At 33.0% G+C, this 23,781-nt stretch overlaps 1 long non-coding RNA gene across 1 annotated transcript; it reads right to left on the reverse strand.

Moving 5' to 3' along the window:
* Positions 1 to 9,261: 9,261 nt before the first annotated feature.
* LOC133317373 (uncharacterized) lies at positions 9,262 to 16,639 on the reverse strand. Its single transcript, XR_009752299.1, has 5 exons — positions 16,554 to 16,639; positions 16,372 to 16,429; positions 15,223 to 15,477; positions 10,400 to 10,476; positions 9,262 to 9,693 (listed from the first exon to the last, which is right to left on the reverse strand). It is a non-coding gene; the product is annotated as an uncharacterized LOC133317373 (long non-coding RNA).
* Positions 16,640 to 23,781: the final 7,142 nt, after the last annotated feature.

A 23,781-nucleotide genomic window follows, 5' to 3' on the forward strand; every position in this document is an offset into this window, starting at 1 on the left:
GCAAAGGATCGCCACATCCTTTGGACCTGATTTTATGACATATTTGTTAGAAAATAAGCTTCAAACATATAAAGAGGCTATAACGTCCTCAGAAGCACCATTCTGGGAAGAGGCTATCAATAGTGAGATTGAGTCTATCTTATCGAATCATACCTGGGAATTAGTATATATTCCTCCTGGAAATAAGCCTCTAGGAAGTAAGTGGGTCTTCAAAAGGAAGATGAAGGAAGATGGCACTATTGATAAGTATAAAGCTAGGCTAGTGGTAAAAGGCTACAGGTAACGTGAAGGCCTCGACTACTTCGATACTTATTCACCTGTTACAAGGATTACGTCCATTAGGATGTTAGTCGCGGTAGCTGCGTTGAATGGGTTAGAAATACATTAAATGGATGTTAAGACCGCCTTCTTAAATGGCGATTTAGAAGAAGAAATCTAATTAGAACAACCTGAAGGTTTCGATGTCCCGAGAAAAGAATGGAAAGTGTGTCGCTTAATAAAATCCTTTTTACAGGTTAAAACAAGCTTTGAAACAATGGCATGCGAAATTTGACAAAGTTATGTTATCAAATGGTTTTCGAATTAATGAATATGACAAATGTGTCTATATTTGAAATACTGAGAAAGAGTTTGTCATTGTCTGTCTTTATGTAGACGACATGTTGATAATAGGTAGAAATAATAAAATGATTAAAGCTCCTAAACAATTACTTACAAGTAAATTCGACATGAAAGATATGGGGATAGCAGACATTATCTTGGGTATTAAAATTCATAGAACACCTGAAGAGTTGACTTTATCACAGGCTCACTATATTCCTAAAATTCTTAACAAATTCAAGAGTTTGAATATAATCCCTGTGAAGAACCCCGTAGATTATAATCTTAGTTTATTAAAGAAAACTAGTAAATCTAAAGCACAAAAGCAATATGCTCAAGTGTTAGGAAGTCTTATGTACATTATGAACTACACTAGACCTGATATTTCCTATGCAGTAACTCTGTTAAGTCGCTTTACTAATAATCCAAATGAAAATCACTGGAAAGCTATGGAAAGATTTTGGGATACTTGAAGTACACTCAAAACTTTGCATTGCATTACAAGAAATATCTTGTAGTTATAGAAGGGTATTGTGAGTCAAATTGGATCACCGGCTCTAATGACACTAGATCCACAAGTGGATTTGTGTTCACCCTTGGTGGAGGTGTTGTGTCTTGAAAATCTTCCAAGCAGACTTGTATTGCAAGATCAACTATGGAAGCAGAATTTATTGCTTTAGATAAGGCTGGTGAGGAAGCCGAATGACTTCGTAATTTTATTGAGGATGTTCCTAGTTGGCCAAAGCTGGTACCAGCCGTATACATACATTGTGATAGCCAAGCTGCTATTGGAAGGGCCAAGAACGTCATGTATAACGGTAAGTCTAGACATATACGTCGTAAATATGGTACCAGCTGTATACATACATTAGGTGGCCTTTGGTCCACCACACCCACGAGAGCCACCGCCATCGTCGGTCCGGCCGGCTCGGCTCAGATCGATTCGGTTCAGTTTGCGTGTGTATGTGTGTGTGTGAAATAAAAATAATTTAGACTGGTTCGAAAATTAATGTGCAAAGAGGTACAGGCTCTCCAACCAACAACCATCTTTCAAGCCCAAGGTCTCGCCAAACTCCAAGAAGAAAGACTCTCTGACCTCCCCTGTGTATCCAATTCACCTCTTACTTCATTCCACAACAAAACGCTGCATTTAACCACTACACCATCAAATCCCCCACCATATGTTTGACGATTAACCGCAGACGAAATGAAAGTCAGATGGGAACATATGCTTTGTTTTTATTGTGATGAACACTTCTCTCATGGCTATAAGTGCAAAAACTCTTCCACTTTCTTTCTCCTTGATGATAACCAACCTGACCTAACATCGAATGACCTTCTCAAATCTTGGGGACATCAAGAACCTTGGGGACAAGATTCGTTTTGACAAGAGAGGGAATGATACAAACCCAACAACGTCTACATAGGCCACCAATTCTAACACATGATCCCACGTAGCAAGCATGATTTCATTTTCAGTTTTCTAGGATTTGTTTCTAAGCATGTATCAGCTATTTTTTTATTGTTAGTTGTTGCGGTCACGACAAGTATACAGGTTGTACAAGTAATAAAGAGTGAGTAGAGTTATCGTCCCACGAGGATTAATTGCACCAAGCACTATTCTCACTATTCCCCTTAATTTGGACAGCGCAATAAATGTAAAGAAGACTACTTTTTAATTAAAATAAAAATAAACACAATTGCAATTAAAATAAGATTAGACAAGAATGCAGAGAATTAAAAGGGAATTTAAGAAATCAATAACGAGACTGTAGCTAGGTTTTACTTCATCTCTTATCGCCCTTGAGTAGTTTAAATTAATTTCAATAATAATTTATCTCTATTATTTCAAACAATTCATCTTCTTATTAATTGGTTGGTTGAATCTTAATGCCTTAGTGTCTTTAACCCTTTAACCTAAATGGAATCCTAATGTCTTAGTAATTCCTTTCAGATTAAGCCTTAAGCACGATGAATTATAAAAGCTTGCAATTCCTACATGCCTATGTCTAGATCATGTAAGAACTAGTGTTTACCCTTGTCATGATTAAAATCTCAATATGTCTATTGTGAACTCTAACCCTCAAATCCCTATATGAGTGATCAAGTCATACAAGAAGAATGCATAAAATTATTCCAATGTAAAACACAAATAATTTGAGACAATTTATTAAAAAAACAATTTAAACCAAACAAGGATTCTCGTTGGATCCATATCCCTAACTACAAAAGAAACTTATCCAGACACAGCTGGCTTAAACAAAACAAAGAAATAAAAAGAAGTAGAAGAAGTCATGAAGAAGAAGAAGAAGAAAAGAAATCAATGTTGCCCAATTTTTTAAGTCTTTTCTCTTTTTGAAATTCTCCAATCTCCAACAACAGCTCCTCCCTTTCTAAATGTGCCAGCCTCTTTCTATTTCTAAGAGTTGCCTTTTTATAGTGATGAAACCATATCTTTTAATTTTCCATAAGATCTTTAATGGAATCTTCATAGAATTTCCAATCATATCTTTAATCAAATCCTTAAAATCTCCCCTTTTATATTTAAAGAAAGACTTTCCTTAAAAATATTCAAAAGGATATTCAATAAGATCTTCAATCAATTATATGATTTAGAAATCCCAAAACAAATCCATTTGAGCTCTCTGATTTATCTTTTATTGAGCTGAAAATAACACTTTAATTATAATTCTCATAATTTTTTAATTATTTTTAAATCAATTTCATGCCCATATTAACCCTTAATAGATAATAAATTGGAGATACATCATTAGTAGTACCATTATTCTAAGAATCCAACCTGTTGTTTGTAATCCCTATTTAAAAAGGTTTGTTTTTTCAATAAAAGACACTACAAAATTGCTCCATTTAGTTTATTTTTCTCCTTTCCTTAAGCTTATCCATTTTGCTGAAAAGGAACCTAACATGCCCTCATTTACGTCAGCAAATCCATTATCCAGAATAATAACCCACACGATATTCAACACCATGATCAAACATTACCCCTTAATTATCACTATATATATATAGAGGCAAGATATTTTAATACTAGTGTAAGAATAAAAAATCTTAGACCAAATCTTAATCATTGATTTGCTTGTATTTAATGGTTCAAATATTTAATAAATAAGAACCGTTAAATATAAATAAGATCAACGATTAAGATTGAGAGTGTAACTTACACCGGTATAAACGATCTTGACCCATATATATTATTCCACAAAGGCTCTCAAATCAGTTTTTGTGTCTCTCAAAGGCATAAAATATACAGGCGGGATATACTTACCATCACAAAAGTTTACCACCCTTACAACCAACTTAATCATTGTTGATTTCCATTAATCTAACTATTATTGTAACATCCGTAAAAATTAGGAACTTATGTAAATTGCCTTTGGTATTGTGAATACATGTTTCGGATTCGGGTTACATACATGTAACTAAGGTAGAATGAACTTTTAATACTTCTAATTACATTATATGTAGAAACATTAGTTAATACCTAGTGAATACATGAAATAATAATTGTTAGGAAAATATTTAAATTGCAATTGAGAGTGTGAAGTTATGTCATGAAATCGAACTACATGTAGGGTAGCATAGGTTTAATTTCCGAATTACATCACATAATAAATCCTAGATAATACATAATAAATCACATAAAAATTATGATCCATTAGGAGTTAAAGTTAGACCATCTTGCCTTAATGGGCTACGGCCCAAATACCTTTGAGGGAGGCTCCAATCAGCCGAAGTCCTCTTACAATTGATCTATGAATAATCCTTATCTCTTAACTACTCGAAGAATTCAGAATGCATGCGCTTCTATTGGTTGAATAAAACCTCATTCAATCATCCGCACTACTTCATCTAGCGCGCTTATGAGAGAAGAACAAACTGAAATATTAGTCTTTGATTCAGAATGATAAGTAATCCATTATCCTCTCTACCATCTATGCGCACAGCTAGGAACAAAAGAATCAGAAACTCAGCCAACCATTTCTCCCCCAAACCGTAAACTATCAAGAAGAACACCTCAAGTGTTGACTGCATGCCCTTCCTTCTCATCCTCCCCATCAACCGTGAACCCCTAAGACCAGAAATTTCACCTCAAGGAGGTGGAGACATTCTTTGGTGGTCTTCCTTGTTCGTCCTTGCCTTAGGCGATTTGAGGGAGACCTCTCTGCATGCAGCTCGAAATCCAAAGTCTCCTCATGGCCTTTTTGCTTCTCTTGTGCCCAGCCGAAGGCCAATCATCAAGAAGGTGAGGTACCTTTCGTGTATTCTGGCTCATTCCTACTTGAACCAATTCTGGGTGGAGTTCCTTCCCATTGCATGTGTATGGTCTGGTTATGATCGAGCTCTCCCTTCCCTTTCATACAATATGTGACTTCACCCCAACATGCTTTCTCCTCCTGCTCGCGTTCGGCTGTGGACCTGCAAACAGGGAGGTGCGGCATTTTTCCCCATTCTTTTCGGTATGTTTGAGTTCCTCCCACTGCATGCAGTTGGACGCGGTTCTGTGGAATAAGAGGGAGGGCAAGGACTGCTCCTTGACCGATTTGGGACTGGTTGTGCGCCTGCAAGAAGAGGTAAGCTAACCTCAAGCTTTCTCCTTTCATCGTTTCTGTTTCGTTATGTTTAAGTATGATGGGAAGAAGATTCCTTTTCTTTGTCATGTCTTCCTTCGTTTTCTGCTCATTAAAATAGCCGCAATAATAATGCTTGCAAGTCTGAAAACTGGTTTGTGTGAACATTGGAGTATAATTCGTTTCGAGTTCGGAACTGTTTCAGGCTTAAGAAGATTAATTAAGTCTTACATGTGATAATGAACAAAGTCAGCATATTAAAAAGTTGTTTGACATTTGAGAACCTTTTGAAATATAACATTGAACCAAAAAAATTAATTAAGTGGAAGAACCTTGGATTTGTTATCGATACAAGTTAGAAAAATTAATAGAAAGTCAGAAAATTTATTTATTTTGAGAATCATGAAAACCGATGCTAAACAAGAGTTAGGTGGCATAGAAATTGTTTGTGAATTATAGAAAAGATTATTTAGAATTCTGATTTGGTATAGTTGGTATATGTTGTTGTATCAAGTTTTGCTCGAATTAAATTAATAGGGCAGCATGATGTATGTTCCCCTTAGCGCACAATAGGCCTGGGAAAGTGGAAAATATATGAATAAAAATCATGAGACCTTGTGTATAAAATCCGAATTGGTGACTTGAGAAACCTAGGGCTTTGTCACGGTTAACAAGTGGATAATATATATATTTGAAGTCAGAAAAGTTATTAGAAAAAGACCCTGTCACCCGATTGGGAGCTAAGAGTAAAAAGGAGTGAAAACATATGCTGCATAGGGGAATTTATGTGCCGTATAATTCTGACAGATTATATTCTTGTCTAGGTGCGCATAACCCTTGAGTGTGGACTGATTATTGCTGCTGTTTGATTAATAATTTGTGGCACACGAGGTAAGTGTCTGGTGGCATTACCTAATGTGACTATTAACTAGCGTATAGAATTGTGAATTGTTGCTCACATGTGCCTTGGATTAATGTGCTGTTATATGCTATATGTGTGCTGCCTATGAATGTGACAAGATGAAAATTCTGTTATGAGAAGTAATTGCTGTGCAGCAGCTTAGTATTGAAAATACATGAAAGATATGCTATTATGATGGTGATGATTTAGTCATGCATATGCACATCATGTTCATATGTTTCTTTGTGAGTGAGAAGCATTTCATAGCATACAGCATTGTGCATCCAATTTAGAAACCAAAGTATATAATATAAGTAAGCATATGATTGAGCACGCATCATATAGACATCCTTCCGGTACCAGGGTATGGGACACTTGGCTTCCGTCCGCATAGGCCACAGTTGGAATTCACCTTTGAGGAGCCATTATGGAATATCCACTGTGTATGTCAGTATGCGCACGACGGTGCTATGAGCGTAATGATGGCGTTATATACGCACTATGATATGTTAATACTTCTCCGGAAAATGAAATGTTGATGTGACTGTTTTATAATTTGGTGCCTAGTTTAATATTGTTGCATTATTGGTTTTGCTATCACACTACTGAGATTTTTCTCACCTTTTTGGAGATGCAAATTTTATAAAATTGCAAGAGGACGAAAGAGCATATGAGGACGTGGTTATATGAATAATTGCTGTTAATTGCTGTTGTTTGGACTTTTCTGTTGTGAACTGTTTGTCTGCTGGATGACTGTATTATTGTAATATTTTGGGAAGTTTGGATTACTGTTGGAAGTATGTTTTAATTACTGTTTTGAGACTTTTTATAATCGGTTAGCACCTTGGGAAAATTCTGAAAACGTTTTGCGAAAACTATTTCTTAACGTTTTGAACACAGCTTTATAAACTGTTTTTGCGAGCTCTTTGCGAGTTATATTTAGTGGGGCTACAGACCTCCGAATTGCTTATAAATTATATGTGCGCGAAGCCCTACGTGTTTAGTTTCAGATTATGTAAACGTTATAATGGAATTTTGAAAACTTGATTTTTCATGATTTTTGCAAGACAGCAAGGTCTGTCAGGAAAATAAATAATTTCAGCAAGCTATATATTTTTAAAAGTCCACTCTGATTTTCATGAACAACCAGATTTCAACTTAAGTGTTTAATTAGTAACTTAAAAATGAGTTTTCAGTATTTTAGTAACAACATTTGGACTCTAATCCGCTTAGCAGACAACTCTCCTAGATGCATACAGGGGAGGGTGTCACACTTATAATTTGTTGTAAATTAATAATTAATTAATAAAAGAAACCCAATAATTTTTACTAAATTATAATCGTTAGATTAACGGAAATTAACGATGATTAAGTTAGTTGTAAGAGTGGTGAACTTTAGTGGTGGTAACTGGTAAGTATATCGCATACCAAAAAATGAAAAAAAAAAAACTGGTAAGTATATCATTCCCCTAAAATATATAACAATATATCTTATTCCATCAACTGCCTTCACATGATGAAAAGAAAATATAATAACGCATCATATTTAATAAATTATAAACAATATTAAACTCAATTATTTTTTATTTGCCGTTAATAATTAGACCTGCAAGCAATATTCAATGTCAAACTCATAAATTTATTTAAAAATTTGGTTGTCCTTTCTAACTTGAATCAAATTAATTGAATAATCAATGAAACTGGTAAAAAAATCCAAAATAAAAGAAAACAGCAACTAATTTCTTTTAAATTAAGGGGTACAATAGACTATTAACCGTTGATTAAAAATTAACTGTTAAGATTGTAATAAGAAATACGTACACCTATAACAAACTACGAATTTATCAAAATTCACTCTGTTGATTGTTAACTCTAATTTTTATAATTTTATAATTTTCTCTTTAAATTGCATCACCCGCAAAAGAATAAAATTCCAAAACCTCGTGTTATGTTTTTTGATCAAAATATTTATGGTGTGGTGGATGAATATTATAAAGTGAATCAAAGCTTTAAAGACTAGAGCCCAACTATCACGGGCTTAAGAAAAAGCTCATCTATTACCCATGTTAATGGGCTACCAATTCAACAAACTTATCCTGACTCTACATTGTTTTGTTGGCACTTTTAAACATCAACGAGGATAATAATAAATAAATCATAAGAAATTAAAATTCAATTTTTATGATATATGTATTAAATCTAAAAAAATAGGTCAAACAATAAAACTGAAATTTAATTTTTTTTTTATGGATTGATATTCTTTTATTTAGACAAGCTTATTTTCAACTTGTTTAACTAGTTGAGTTTAAAACACTTTCTTTACATTTTCAACTCATTTGGATGACTCAATATGTAAGTGATTTGCAGCTTCTCCTAACGTGGCATCACATGTGTGATTGATACCCTTCAAGAGCAACAGAAGAATACTCTAGATGAATTCAGAACTATTGTTTGATACGCAATGTTTGACATGAGGTTTGAGATGATTGTGTCGAAACAAGAGCATAAAATTTAACAACATTACGCAATGTTTGATACCATATATTCTGTCTCCTTTTAAATATAAGTGGTCCATAACTTGAGTCATATATGTGTTGGTTTTTCCACCAACATATTAGGGCACATATGCAATGTTTGAAAAATGCATGCTATATGCAAAACCAGAGATGTGACGAGCACCATGAAACAAAGAATATATATGGGACAAAAAAGTAACAAGTCATTATCTAAAGTTGAACCAATTAGGAAAGTTCAAATAGCTATGACGCAACAGAACCCATTTTCTTCCTATTGGATAGACCATTAGGGTATTAGATTTGTTGGTTTTATTTCGCTCATCAGCTAGACCATCATCATGATAATATATTAATATATATATATATATGCTTTCTTTCTTCGTAAGCATGTTTGCATTCAATTCTCTCTAGCTAGACTAGATTTGACTTTAAGTTACATAGAAACTTCAAATTATTAAAAAAAAATTACATGAAAAGAGACAAATTAATATATTTTACCTTAAAAACCAAAACGTATTTGTAAATTTTTTTTACGTATAACTGTTATCCTGGAACATTTACGGTGATTACAAGATTTTATCCTAATTAAGGTCTTATATTCGTCAACAAATAAGTTTACTAATTAAGCTAATTTGACACCTTCTGAGTATATATCTAAGAATTATAAATAAAGTTACACATTACATTTATGAAATTATAATTTTTTGAATACATATTTACTATTTGTTATTAGGTTTAATATAGGGATGTCTACAACAAAATCATATTTGAAATATGATACCATTTGAATAGCAAAAAACGACAGATATAACCAATCTACATGCAGTATACAAAAGCTTAAAACATTACCTTAAATTGGTATGAGATAGTGGCATAGTGCTACATGTATCACATATAGCCAAAGCTACAGAGTATATGGCAAGTTAATGTGATGATATTGACAGAAGAATAGAGAGCACACTAAGAAAGCCTCTTTGGCCATTCACGGGTTGTGCTCTCTCTCTTCTGTCAACATGAGATGTCTTTCCCAACTAAACCATCCATTAAACCCTTCTTGACATGCTTTCCTCCACAGTTTGTTATATCACTGTCCATCATCAATAAAAACGACGCATTTCCATCATATATATATATATATATATATATATATATATATATATATATATATATATATATATATATATATATGTGTGGTAAAATGATTTGTCATGCGATTAGATCTAAGGTTTGGTGCGAACAAAAAAATATAACTATATTTTACGAATAGCACATAGTTATAATATTAAAGTTGTATTTTTTCTCTATTTTCATAAATTTAACTATGTATTACAGGTAATATATAGTTATAATATTAAAGTTATTTATTTTCTCTCTCCTATGTTACTCGACAATTGTCTGAAAAGTTAATGAGAATAGAAAAAAAAATAGCTTTAATATTATAACTCTGTATTACCCGTAGTACATAGTTAAATTTCTGAAGAGAGAAAAAAAATACAACTTTAATATTAAACTACGTGTTATCCATAATACATAGTTAATTATAATTTTTGACCACACCAAATCTTAATTCCAGTCATATATATATGTGTAAGCACTAAGCAGCGTTACTTATCATTTATATTATGTGTATGTGTTTAATAAAACTTCAAAAAAAAAAAAAATGGATGATGCATGGTTATAAAATACACAACACACATATAAAGAGATAAAAAAAATGCACATATAGATGTCGGAAGCTGGTTATGTAGATACTTTGCTCTTTAATAAGAATTAATAATCAAGCATAAACTCACCTGTATACTCATTTCTCTCCTCCCAAAATCAGCCACTTCCATCAACGTTTCTCTCTTTCTACAAAGCATGCATGATTCTAGTAAAGAAGGATAAAAAAAAAACAAAATATAAAAAGATGTGGTTGAAGAATGAACCATGAAAATAAAGTATAAAAGAGAATATATATATATATATATATATATATATATATATATATATATATATATATATATATGGTGTTTATATTTCTACAACTGTTGTACGTGCAACAGTCAAATACTTGTCATATATATAAGTGAAATTATTAAATGTGAAGAATCATAATCATATACCTGTCGTTACTGTACGTAAATCGACTGAAGAAATAATTTTTCCATATATATATATATATAGGATTTTTAGGATGTACAGTGACTGCACCTAAGCATTGGTGCAATCATATGAAACTACGTCGTTTTATATATAGTGTAAAAACATTAAATATGAAAAATCATAACCATACAAAGGTGGAAATGAATATAATATAGTATAATTAATAAATTCATATAATATATATTGGGGAAGGGATGAAGGTCTATGAAGCACCGACACTTCAAAAACTCTGACGTGTCGTGTTCTACCATTCCCGACACTCTCCAACACGCGTTATAGAAACTCAAAAAATGGTTCAAAAGTTGCATTGTGTTACGTTTTTAGTCCAAACTATTAGATTCAATTGGATTACGATTATATTTTATTGAGTTTAATATAAATACTTGGGATATCTTATGTTTCTTTGCAAAATTGATGGGTATTATAAGTTTAACTTCATTTTTTTGTTAAATTATTGAATATTAAATATAATATACACTACATAAATTAAAAATATTATTTAATATCAAAACGTGTCTTAATGTATTGAAATCTAACATTTTTTAGAATTAACGTGTTGGAGTGTCGTATCGTATCGTGTCACGTGTCGCGTGTCGGTATCGATGCTACATAGATGAAGATGAAGGTGAAGGTTTTACAGAAAGAGAGGAGAGAAAAACGCATAAACAAAAAACTCTATCTAAATGGAATGGAACAAAGTAGAAAGTGGTTCTTATGCAGACATATCAAGGTCATTGATTGGCTCACCTGTTAGGAGGTTTGTATGAAGTGGTCCTCTTCACTTTCACCGTTTCTAATTTCTATGTATGCATATGCACACGGTTTAATGGTATTTGTATATATTTTCTTCATTGTAAACTAAATTATAACAAGGTCGGTCCACCAGTGTATGGATAACTCGAAGAAAAAAATTTATTAGTGACGAAATTTTATGAAATTTCGTTACAAATGCCTACCTCACAAGTAAATTTCGTCACAAATTTTTACGTGACAAGTTTATTTGTGACGAAATTTGATTATTTGTGTCGAAAATTGTCGTTTATGACAAAATTTATGACGAAATCTTTTCGTCACAAATAAAATTTTTTCTTATATAGTGAACTTTATTTTAATGGGAATATTAACATTAAGATAATTAATGGAATGTCTAAGAAATTAATCTTGTTGTAATTAATGTCAATAAAAATACTTTAACTAAAGAAAAGAAAATAAATCTTGCAAGTGGTATCACAATTTTGTCCTTACAGCATCTACAAATCTTGCAAGCTTTTTTTTAAGATGTATTTCACCTTTATGAAATTTTCATATTTATTTTTCAATCATAATTATTTATTCTAACTTTTTATTTATGAATTTTATTATTTACCGTTATATTTTACACTAATAACCAACATTTTATCTTTTTTCCTTCAAAACTCTAAAAAACACTTTTACAATTATCAAATAGCTTTTAGTTTTATTCTTTAAGCTATTTATTTTTATTTTTTAAAAAATAACTTTTATCTTTAAAAAAAGGGACCAAACAAGCTCTTAGTCTAATTAGAAAAAAACAATTAAAATTTTGATTTTAAATTTTTAAATTCTTATGGTAAAATTTGTCATTTTATATAAATATTATATTAGTTATGTCTTATAAGACATAACTAATATTATATCAAAATAGGATAATTATTTTATTTAAACTAAATACTTAAAAGGAAAATTTTAAGGAAGGAATATATATTTTTTCAATGTCTTGAGAGGAATTTTGAACTCGGAGAAAGAAGTTGGAGGCAATGTTATTAAAACCGGCCCGATCAATGACCCGGTCGAAATATCGGGTCACTGGTTCAATCAGTGGGTCACTGATTCAACTGCATGACCCGGTAATTATTTATAAATCTATAATTTATATTAAAAAAATTATAAATATACTCAATTAGCTAAAAAAATAATATAAATTCTAGATATTTTAATATAAAAAATAATAAATTATACATTATTGTCCAATAAAGGATCAAACAAACACATAATGCTTGTTATATTGGTGTTTCAGGTTCGCTAAACGACATCTCTAACTATCAAATCAAAATTCTCTGCATAGTGCATAACTGAGATAATATTAGTATTGTAGGTACATAACTTATGTAAGTCAATAAGTAATATATCACTCAAATATGTCAATTATGATTTATTTATTTTTGAAAACTTTTTTTTTTTTAAATAATTTTTTTTTAAAACCCGTGCCGGTCACCGGTTAACTGGCCAAGTCATCGATTTTTCACCAAAACCGACCAGGTCACACCGGGTCATACTGGATCTGATACTTGACTGATCCAATGTGATAACCAGAACGGTCAGATGACCGGTTCACAGGGTTACAAATCAACCCGATCGGTCCGGTCCAATTTTCACAACATTGATTGGGGGCTTATAATGCCAGATTAGGCACTCTTTAGGGGAAACTGAGTTACTTTTATTATTGGGTTATACATGTATAATGTTACATAAAAAGCACTGTTCAGTCCTACACAAACATAAAAGAAGGTAGAGAAAGTGAGTTGAGGAAAGAGAAAAGAAAAAATTGTGGATCCCATGTATTTTTGTTTGTGCAGGAAAAATAACTTTTACTCTTGTTACATAATATATACATTTCCCTTTATTATTTCTCAAATATGAACTATGTATTTATTCTCACTTCAGGAAATTATTATGGGTTACAATAAACTTTTAGTTTTTCTAAGATGTTATAAAGTGAATCAAAGCTTTAAAGACTAGAGCCCAACTATCCCGGGCTTAAGAAAAAGCTCATCTATAACCCATGTTAATGGGCTACTAATTCAACAAACCTATCCTGACTCTACATTGTTTTGTTGGCACTTTTAAACATCAAGAACGATAGTAATAAATAAATCATAAGATATAAAAATTCAATTTTTATGATATAAGTATTAAATCTAAACATATGGATCAACTTATAAAATGGAAATCTTAATTTGTTTTATGGATTGATATTCTTTTATTTAGACAAGCTTATTTTCAACTTGTTTAATTTGTTGAGTTTAAAACACTTTCCATACATTTTTATATTACTTATTTTGCAAAACAGTGTGAGACTATTAGGGTATGAGGGAAAAAAAATGTCTTAAATTTGATGTTGTGTTAGTAGACTCATTTTGATGACTCTATGTAACTTGTTCTATTATGGGGATAGAGATATCTAGTTAAAGACTTGTGAGTTTATCTTGGATCTAAGAACTCTCTCAGGTATTTATAATAGATCAGTGTGTACAAGAGAATAACGATGTAACCAAAGGGGTGATGTGTGTGTATAGTGATAGCAAATATAGAGAAAGAGTGTCATTACATGTAGGCTTTATTTTTTATTTATAGAATTTACCTGTGGATAATGAAATTTTGGACCTCCGGTGAACTTTTGAGGGACCAATCTTGATCTATTATTGTCGTATTATGATTAGTATTAAGGAACATTTCTTTAATTTTCCTTAATATCCTTCTGAGTTATTGGTCCTTCTTTAACCTTATAGAATGTGAGCCTTTATGTTAGGTACATAGATTTGCAGCTTCTCCTAAGGTGGTATCACGTGTAACTGATGCCCTTCAAGAGCAATAGAAGGATTCTTTAGGTGAATTCAGAACTGTATTGAAGTTTGAGGTGATTGTGTCGAAACAAGAGCATAAAATTTAACAGCATTACGCAATGTTTGATACCATATATTATGTCTCCTTATATATATATATAAGTGGTCCATAACTTGAGTCATAAACGTGTTGGTTTTTCTACCAACATAGTAGGGCACATATGCAATGTTGTAAAAAAGCATGCTATATACAAAACCAGAGATGTGACGAGCACCATGAAACAACGAATATATGGGACAAAAAAGTAACAAGTCATTTTCTAGAGTTGAACCAATTAGGAAAGATTCAAATAGCAATGACAGAACAGAATCCATTTTCTTCCTATTGGATATAGACCATTAGGATATTAGATTTGTGGTGTATATTCATCTTCATTGGCTCATCAGCTAGACCATCATCATGATACCATTTTTCCGGTAATATATGCTTTCTTTCTTCATGAGCATGTTAATTTGCATTCAATTCTCTATAGCTAGACTACATTTAATTTTAAGTTACATAGAAACTTCAATTTATTTTAAAAAAAGAAAAAAAGATTACATGAAAGACAATATTTGATCCTAAGTTCTTATATTCACCGACAATTGAGTTTAGCAATTAAGCTAAGTGACACCTTCTGAGTATATATATATCTAAGAATTATAAATAAAGTTACACATTACATTTATGAAATTATAATTTTTTGAATATATATTTACTATTTGTTATTAGGTCTTAATATAGGGATGTCTACAACAAAATCATATATGAAATATGATACCATTTGAATAGGAAAAAAACGACAGATATAACCAATCCACATGCAGTATAGAAAAGCTTAAAACATTACCTTGATTGGTATGCAATAGTGGCATAGTGCTGCATGTATAACATATATAGCCAAAGCTAAGAGTAATGGAAAGTTAATGTGATGATGACAGAAGAAGAGAAAGCACACTCCCAACAAAGGCAAAGACTTTCTTTGGCCATTCCCGGGTTGTGCTCTCTCTCTTCTGTCAACATGAAATGTCTCATCACACTTCCCAACTAAATCATCCATTACACCATTCATGACATGCTTTCTTCTACACTGTTTGTTATATCACTGTCCATCATCAATAAAAACCATGTAAATAATGCATTCCCATGATATATATATGTAAGCAGCATTACTTATCATTTATATCATGTGTATGTGTTTAATAAAACTTAAAAAAAATAGATGATATTTTACGTTATATTAATTACTCCAAAATTTACAAACATCATAATGCAAAGTAAATAAATTCATGACATATAATCTCATGGCATTTGTCATAGTTTAGTCATCCATAAATTTATATATGGGATAGGCAACGCAACTCTTATGATGTAGATTTAGAATTAATTCCCTGTTATTATAGGGAATAGATGATATTTGAGAATTCTGTGACTTTCTTTCTTTCAAGCAAGTGAAACTCACATAAAAAAATTACACAAACTCGTTGATAATTTTCAAATCAACAATATTGGAATTTTTTGCACATAACGCATATATAATTGGAGGGATTTTTTTATTTTTATTTTTTTGCATTTTACTCATGTTAAGGTTTTCAAGGACCGGAACTTGTAATGAAATTGCCTTGATGGGTGTTCATAAATCATAATATCTCAACAGTAATTGAAATCTCCTTCTTGATTTATCTAAATAAACTGGCCAATCAACATATGCATCCTTAATCAAACTGCTTAACTTATAATAAAAATGTAATTGTTGAGTGCTGATGCAATCTTCCATAACGATTATAAACATCTAAGATTCAATTAGCTCTTTGGCCATCCACTGAAGAAAATTATCACTTACTATATGAGTCATATTTATGAATATAAAATACGCAACACACATATAAAGAGATAAAAAAATAAGTATGCACATATAGATGTTGGAAGCTGGTTATTAAAAAATGCAAGGTAGATATTTTTCTCTTTAACAAGAAGTAATAATTAAGCATAAACTCACCTGTATACTCATGTCTCTCCTCCCAAAATCAGCCACTTCCATCAACGCTTCTCTCTTTCTGTAAATCATGTACGATTCTAGTAAAGAAGAATTATAAAAATAGATGGGGTTGAAGAGAATGAACCAAGGAAATAAGGTCTAAAAGAGGAGGAAATGAGAATTTATAATGCAAAAGCTTTTACCTAAGAAGATGAAATATATAACGGGGAAAGGAAGAAGATGAAGGTTTTAGAGAAAAAGAGGAGAGAAAAACGTATAAACAAAAAACTCTATCTAAATGGAATAGAACAAACTAGAAAGTGGTTCTTATACACACATCAAGGTCATTGATTGGCTCACCGGTTGAGGAGGTTTGTATGAAGTGGTCCTCTTCACTTTCACCATTTCTAATTTCTATGTATGCATATAGAAACGGCACAATGGTATTATATCTTCTTTATTGTAAACTCAATTATAACAAGGTCGGTCCAGTACATTGATAAGTGAATTTTATTTTTAATGGGAAAAAAAAACATTCAGATATTAAGGAAGATAATTATTGGAATGTCTGAGAAATTAATCTTGTAGCAATTAATGTGAATAAAATTGCTTTAACTAAAGAAAAGAAAATAAATCTTGCCAGTGGTATCGCAATTTTGTCCTTTCATGCATCTATACAAATCAAAATGAAATAATCCCAAAAAAACATTTAAATATGAGTAATAAGATTGGACCTATGTACCACCGATACGACACGCGACACGCGACACGACACGACACGACACGACACTCCGACACGTCAATTCTAAAAAATTATAGATTTCGACACGTTGGGACACGATTTAATATTGAATAGTTTTTTTAATTTATATAGTGTATATTTCATTTAATATTTAATAATTTAACAAAAAAATGAAACTAAATTAATAATACCCATCAACACGTTATAAAGATGGAAGCTTTAATAAAAAAAATTAGAACTGGGATGAGAGAGATATATAATATCAGATAGAGAGATCAAATCATATTAGAGAAAGATCAGAGAGAAGGAGATACAACAAGAGCGTAATAGGAATTGACAACAATGATGCTGAGATGATCTCTTATCTACTTAAGGGAAAAAAAGACAAAAAAATAAAATTGATATGATCAAGTGGAAGCTTTATTAATATATTTTAATTTTTTTAAAAAAAAAATTTAAAAAAAAAATTATGAAAATGCCATTTGACCGTGTCGGACACGGTCAAATTCGCGTGTTGAAATGGTCAACGTGTCAGAAAAAGTTGATCGCGTGTCCGACACTGTGTCGGAGCGTGTCGCCGTGTCGGAGCGTGTCGGACACGACTCTTCCTGTATTTACAAGTGTCTGTGCTTCCTTGGATTGGACTATAACTCTGTGGGTAAGGCTAGGGGTGAAACTGGGTCGGGCCAGCCTACATGGGCCTACGGCTCGGCCTACGTCAGGCCAGTCCTGATCTAATATATTTCGTAAAATAGGCCGGGCTTGGGCCTTGAAAAAGCTTGTTTAATAAAAAGGCCGTAGGTCCACTTTCACAAGGCCTGGCTTATAAGCCTACAGGCCGGCCTATATTATTTTATTTATTTTAAATAAAGTAAAATAGAATAAGTATGTCTTGAAAAAAATAAAAGATATAAATTTAATCAATTGTAATTATTTACAACTTAATTATATTCGATTATATTTTAATAGAAATCTGACTTTATTTCTTATGTAGTAGGAACCAACATGTTAGATTGTGTATATAAATATATTAAAAGGTTTTTTGGAGAAGTTATACTTACTACAAGCATCATGATGTGTTTGTTGAATTCAAGTAGTTATTTTAATTTACATAGTATGGATTTGTTTGTTGGATCTGATGAAATATGTTATTTAGTTTGAGCATTTTGCTTTTGAAAGTGACTTAAATGCAGATTGTATGAGTTTTGTTGTGATTCATGATTCTGTTTGGACGTTGAAATTATGATTTTTGGTTTAGCAACAAAATTTGAGTATTTTGTAAAGTTGATTCATGGTTCTGCTTGAAAGTTAAAAATTAACAGGCTAACGGGCTGGGCCAGACCATTTGTTTTTTAATAAACGGGCCAAGTCAGGCTAACAGTTAGACTCGTACTAGGCTTGGGCTAGGCCAAATTGAAATTTTTTGACGTAGGCTTGGACTTTTCAGGGCAAAGCTTGGCCCAGCCCAGCCCACTTTCACCCCTAGGTAAGGCAAAAGAATCAATTTTTAGAGAGAATTGTAATTTATGTGTAGAGTTATCAAATTGCAAATTGTAACACCCCGTATATATCCGGTAATGTTATCATGTTATCGTATTAAGCTGCGCTTAATTAAAATTGCGGAATATCTTTTTCTTTTCAATTATGCTGTCATTAACCATTACCAACTTGATTACTTAATCATTTTCAAAACATTGCCTGTATGTACATTGCAATAAACAACTAACTGGAATACCTCATCAATTAATTAACATAAGTATGTCTCTAGTCACGGAACTACCACACGTAAACCGGACCAACTAGCAGTTTATACAACTCAACTCAAAAGTACCAACAACATAGTGGTATGGACAACTCCCATGCTCACCCAAATAAGGCAACAAAGCTTATCATAAGTCTCAACTCAATAATCATAAATGACAGAAAACGTAAACAACATCCAATCCAGTCATGCCAGCATAATATGAACAGCACTAAATATCAACTAAGCTCTGGCCTCCTGCCGCCAGAGGCATCAGTCCCCATACTACCTGAACCTGAAATAAGCATTCCCAAACGTGGGGTGAGATCTCTAAACAAGAAATCTCAGTAAGGCAAGGGGTCCTCAAGGATCTTTCACCCCAAGCTCACTTACATGTGCAATATAAGTTCAAAAACAGTTCATCAATATCATTTCTAAAACAGTGCAATGCAGCAGATAATCATGTCATGTGTGTCAATACTATTCTACTGGCCAGAGAAATGCAGGATTTATATACGCCAAATACCCACACATAGTGCAAGACGCTACTTGCATCCACCCCGGATCTCCGTCTTGTATGACGCCACATACTCAGGCTTTCCGTCAAGATGGAACAACACATGCATATTAAAAGCCATTATACGTAAAGCTCAACAGCATTCCAAATATATCAAAGCATGTAACACAACATGCATATAACCATTCCCCATGCGGCACGGTGGAACTACACAATGGCTAAATCGAGGACACGAAATCTTCCCTTGCAAGCTAACTATCCAATGCCAAGAGTTCACACAAGCTCAAGGCCCACAAACAACAAAATCACAATCTGCCCATTGTAACACCCCGTTCTAGAACCGGATTGTTATTATTGCGTACGACATTAAGCGCAGTTACAATCACATTGGTTCAATTAGAAAACCGGATAAATTTTTCCTTTTTAAACAAGCCGGATGTAAATAACCAAGTGCGTGATCATAACTATATATACTTCGCGGAATAGTGGGACTAAACTTAATATGATATTCTCATTCTACTTGACAATACGTCGTTAAATGTCTTCATCACTTTAATTATAAAATTAATTTTAAACTCCTTTTATGATTCCCATCTTCTACTATGTTATAGGATTCTTCATTAGCTACGCGTGGGTTCAAACCGCGCTCAAATCGGAGCACCGTAGCCAAAGTTATGCATTTTCTAAGAAAAGGGTGTGAAACCTCCAGAACCCCCGCGCCCGTAGCGTGAGATCCACGCCCAGAGCGTCGGAAAACAGAAAGTTGACGCCCCAAGCGTGGGAGTGGCGCCCCAAGCGTGGATGCTACTGTCTGATCTCATAATTTGGCGCCCCAAGCGTGAATCTGGCGCCTCAGGCGCCATCCACAGGTCTGGGTGACCCAAAACAAGGTCATTTAACCTACCTATGGTTTTCCACTCATAACTTGAGCTATACTCACTCAAATTACACCATTTTGGTCTCTATGGAAAGCTAAGAGAAATGTCTACAACTTCCATAGAGACATAAAAGTCCAATTCCATCACATTGGGTATGAAAATTGGTCAAACGGACAGGATGTATTTGTTTTCTCAACATTTCCCAATTTAGCACTAGGTACCTAATTTAGTTTCCAGTTCAACAATTCAATACTTAATGAACATACATATATTAAACTTAAAGTACTCATCAATTACAAATCATGTTCATTACAATTCATGGAACTTAGCTTACAAAATACTATGATCATTCCCTTGGCTCCCATCAACAAAAGAGATGACCAAAGGCATGAGCATAGGCTAAATCCATTCCAATATACAAATCATACATCTATCAATGGTCTATGAATTACAATCCTATACATGTGAGCTACAAAATAACATGTATAATATCAAAATATAGGATCCTCATGCATATGCTAATCCAAATATGGCCACTTGCCACTGGTGGCTCCTGCAGCATCCTTACCTGAAAGGGGGTACCCACAACACAGGGTGAGATATACGAATATATCCAGTAAACCAGGGGTCCTTGGAGCATCTCTCCACCCCACAGTTCCATATCAGTGTAATAGCAATAACAATAATAATGCAGTAAATACATATCTATGCAAAGTGCAATAACATCTCTCCACCCCACAGTTCCATACTATACAATGAATATTCATATATACTCATTAATACCACAACAACTCTACATCCCAACTTAGCAAGAGCTTACCTATTCCAAGGAGCTAATCAAGCTCCATAGTTTGCTCCAATGGTTGATCACTCATGGTTGGTCCAAATGTCTCAATCCTAGACATCACAAGGATCCAATCATCAATCAACCAAGCCAACCCATTGATCATAATTGCAAGAAAACTCTTCAACAAGCATGATAATCTTGCAATATACCAAGTATAGTCATTTAACTAACTAGGCTCATTTTTACCGATTAAATGACATTCCTAGCATTTTTCTCAACATGTGCTAAGTCTCAATTCTACCACAACATAGCCAATTTACTCAAATTCTCACAAAACCCATAACACTATTCATTCAAAACCCTATATCATGAAATTTCCAAGAAAACATGGTTCAAGGGGTAGAATCTTACCACCAATGGTTGCACAACCAAGCAAGAAGCGTTCCTCAAGCTCCCATGGAGGTTGAAGCCCTCAAAACCCCAATTTTCACAAAGGGCCGAATTTTTGAGAGCCAATATCTCTCTCCACAAAGCTCCCCACTAAGAACTAAGCTAGGATTATGAAAGAGGGGAAGATTTAGAGTAGTTTAGGCTTTTGAATCACCCAAAACGGTTGGGATTTGCAATCTCTAGGTTCCCTCTCCCTCTTCTCCTTCCTTTCTCTCTTCTTCCTCTCTTCTTTCCCTCTGTTTCTGTCGACGGGTTTCTGGGGGGTTTGGGGTTCTTATTGTTCTTTAGTCACTTAACATAGGTTAAGTGACTTTAGGCGGGTATTGGTTCGTCTATCTATTCAACTCCATTAATTACCAAACTTTACCCAAAAGTCTGGAATATTATTCTAAGGATATTTATAATTTTATTTTATATTTTGGGCACTTTCGCCAGTACCCATTTATACCCCTTAATTTTCACTGAGTACACTTTTTAACTTCAAAGTGACTCAGATTCATTTCATTAAGCCTTATACTTAATTTTACTCACTAAAACATGCTTAATTATTTAATTACATGTAATTTGCTAATTAATTAGGTTAGGGCTATTATACCCATACCATAATTAATCATCAATAATCATAGCTCAGATTACACAAGTGATTACGTTTTTGTTACTCATTTTAACTCATTACATGTTGTTTCTGCAGGAAGTATTCGAATACTCCACGAGTAGTATTCGAATACTTATAAGTATCCGAATACTTTCCCCCCAGTATCTGAATACCTCAGTATCCGAATACCAAACCTCATTGTATTTGAATACCTTCCAGTATTCGAATACTTCTTCAAAGGTATTCGAATACTTTTCTTCCCAGAAAAGTATTCCAATACTTCTGCAAGGAGTATTCGATTACCAAGGACAAGTATTCGAATACTACACGGAAAGTATTCGAATACTTCTCCAACAGAATACAGAAATTCGTGCCAACTTCTGCATAATGCCAAATTTAAGGATCCAAAAGCGATTGGGAGTCCAATGACTCCCTAAACAGATAACCACCAACATGTTATGAACCCAAAAACACATTCCTTTACTCAAATGGTTAAAGTTCCTCTTTTTAATGGATTAAACAAGCTTAGACATCAATAAGGCAAAGGTTAAGCTCATGGTATACCTCAACTCCGAAAATTCAGAAACAAGGCTCCTCCTTGGAGCTTACAACAAGGCTCAATGGTTCAAACACAAAAGAGCCACGAAAATACAGATCAAGCAAGGTCCTTTCTTTACCAAGTTAGCTCCTTGGAGCCAAAAATGCCATGACAATGGCCTCACCCACCCAAACACTCAAAACTCAGCATAAATCCTCCTCACACAGCAGCTGGTATACCCAGAAAAGGTCTCCTTTCACACTCACAAGGATCTCTCCCACTCACACAAGGTATCTAGTGAAGAGAAATGGAGGAGAAGAGGTCATAATGCACACCAAAAGGATGAGGAAGCAATGGAACAATGGAATGGAGGGTGGCAGCAGCATAAGACCAGAAAACTCACGTAGGCACATCACACATGACCTAGGGTTTTGTGCAAAAGTCCTATATATAGCCTCATTAACTCAAACCACACGGTATTAGCAAAAATAGTTACGCTTAGCATTTTAATCCCAAACTTAGGATGCTTAACCTACTCAATTTTACAAGAATTAACATATTTTTCTTATATTTTTCGGAGCACTTTTCTGGTATGCGCTTTTCATAGCCAGTATCAGTTTCTGGCACCAGTTCTCATTATATTAACTTGAAACTCGTTTTACAAGTCCTATATATTATTCTAGGAATTATCATGCACTTACTATAATTTTCTGGGATACTTTTTCGGTACACATTTATATCGACTAGCAGAACCGTATCTGCACTTTTCATCGGAAAAGTGACTTTTAGCATTATTACTCACTTACTATATTTATTAGAGCCTCATAATAATTATTAGGGTCAATTATAGAATTATCTCATTAAACTCATAATTAACTGATTAATTTCTTTAATTAACGGTGCGGGTTCTTACACAAATAACTTTATATAAGAATTGTAAAGCATTTTGTATGAATTGAGATAAAACTAATCATGCAAAGGGTATGTAAGTTTTTATTATATCAAATTTTTATATTTGTGACATCTATATCTATATTAATGTGAACTAATTAAAAGAGATTCCCAACTTTGTACTGTATTCATATGTACTTTATTCATATATTTGACCGTAAAAAAATAATTCCCAACTTTGCTATCCAATTCTAGTTATTATTATTAATTACTAATTTAATATTTTGAAAAA

The sequence above is a fragment of the Gastrolobium bilobum genome, unplaced genomic scaffold (genome assembly GCF_033153095.1).
Source record: "Gastrolobium bilobum isolate Gb01-03AN ecotype WA unplaced genomic scaffold, APGP_CSIRO_Gbil_v1 utg94232, whole genome shotgun sequence".
NCBI lineage: Eukaryota > Viridiplantae > Streptophyta > Magnoliopsida > Fabales > Fabaceae > Gastrolobium > Gastrolobium bilobum.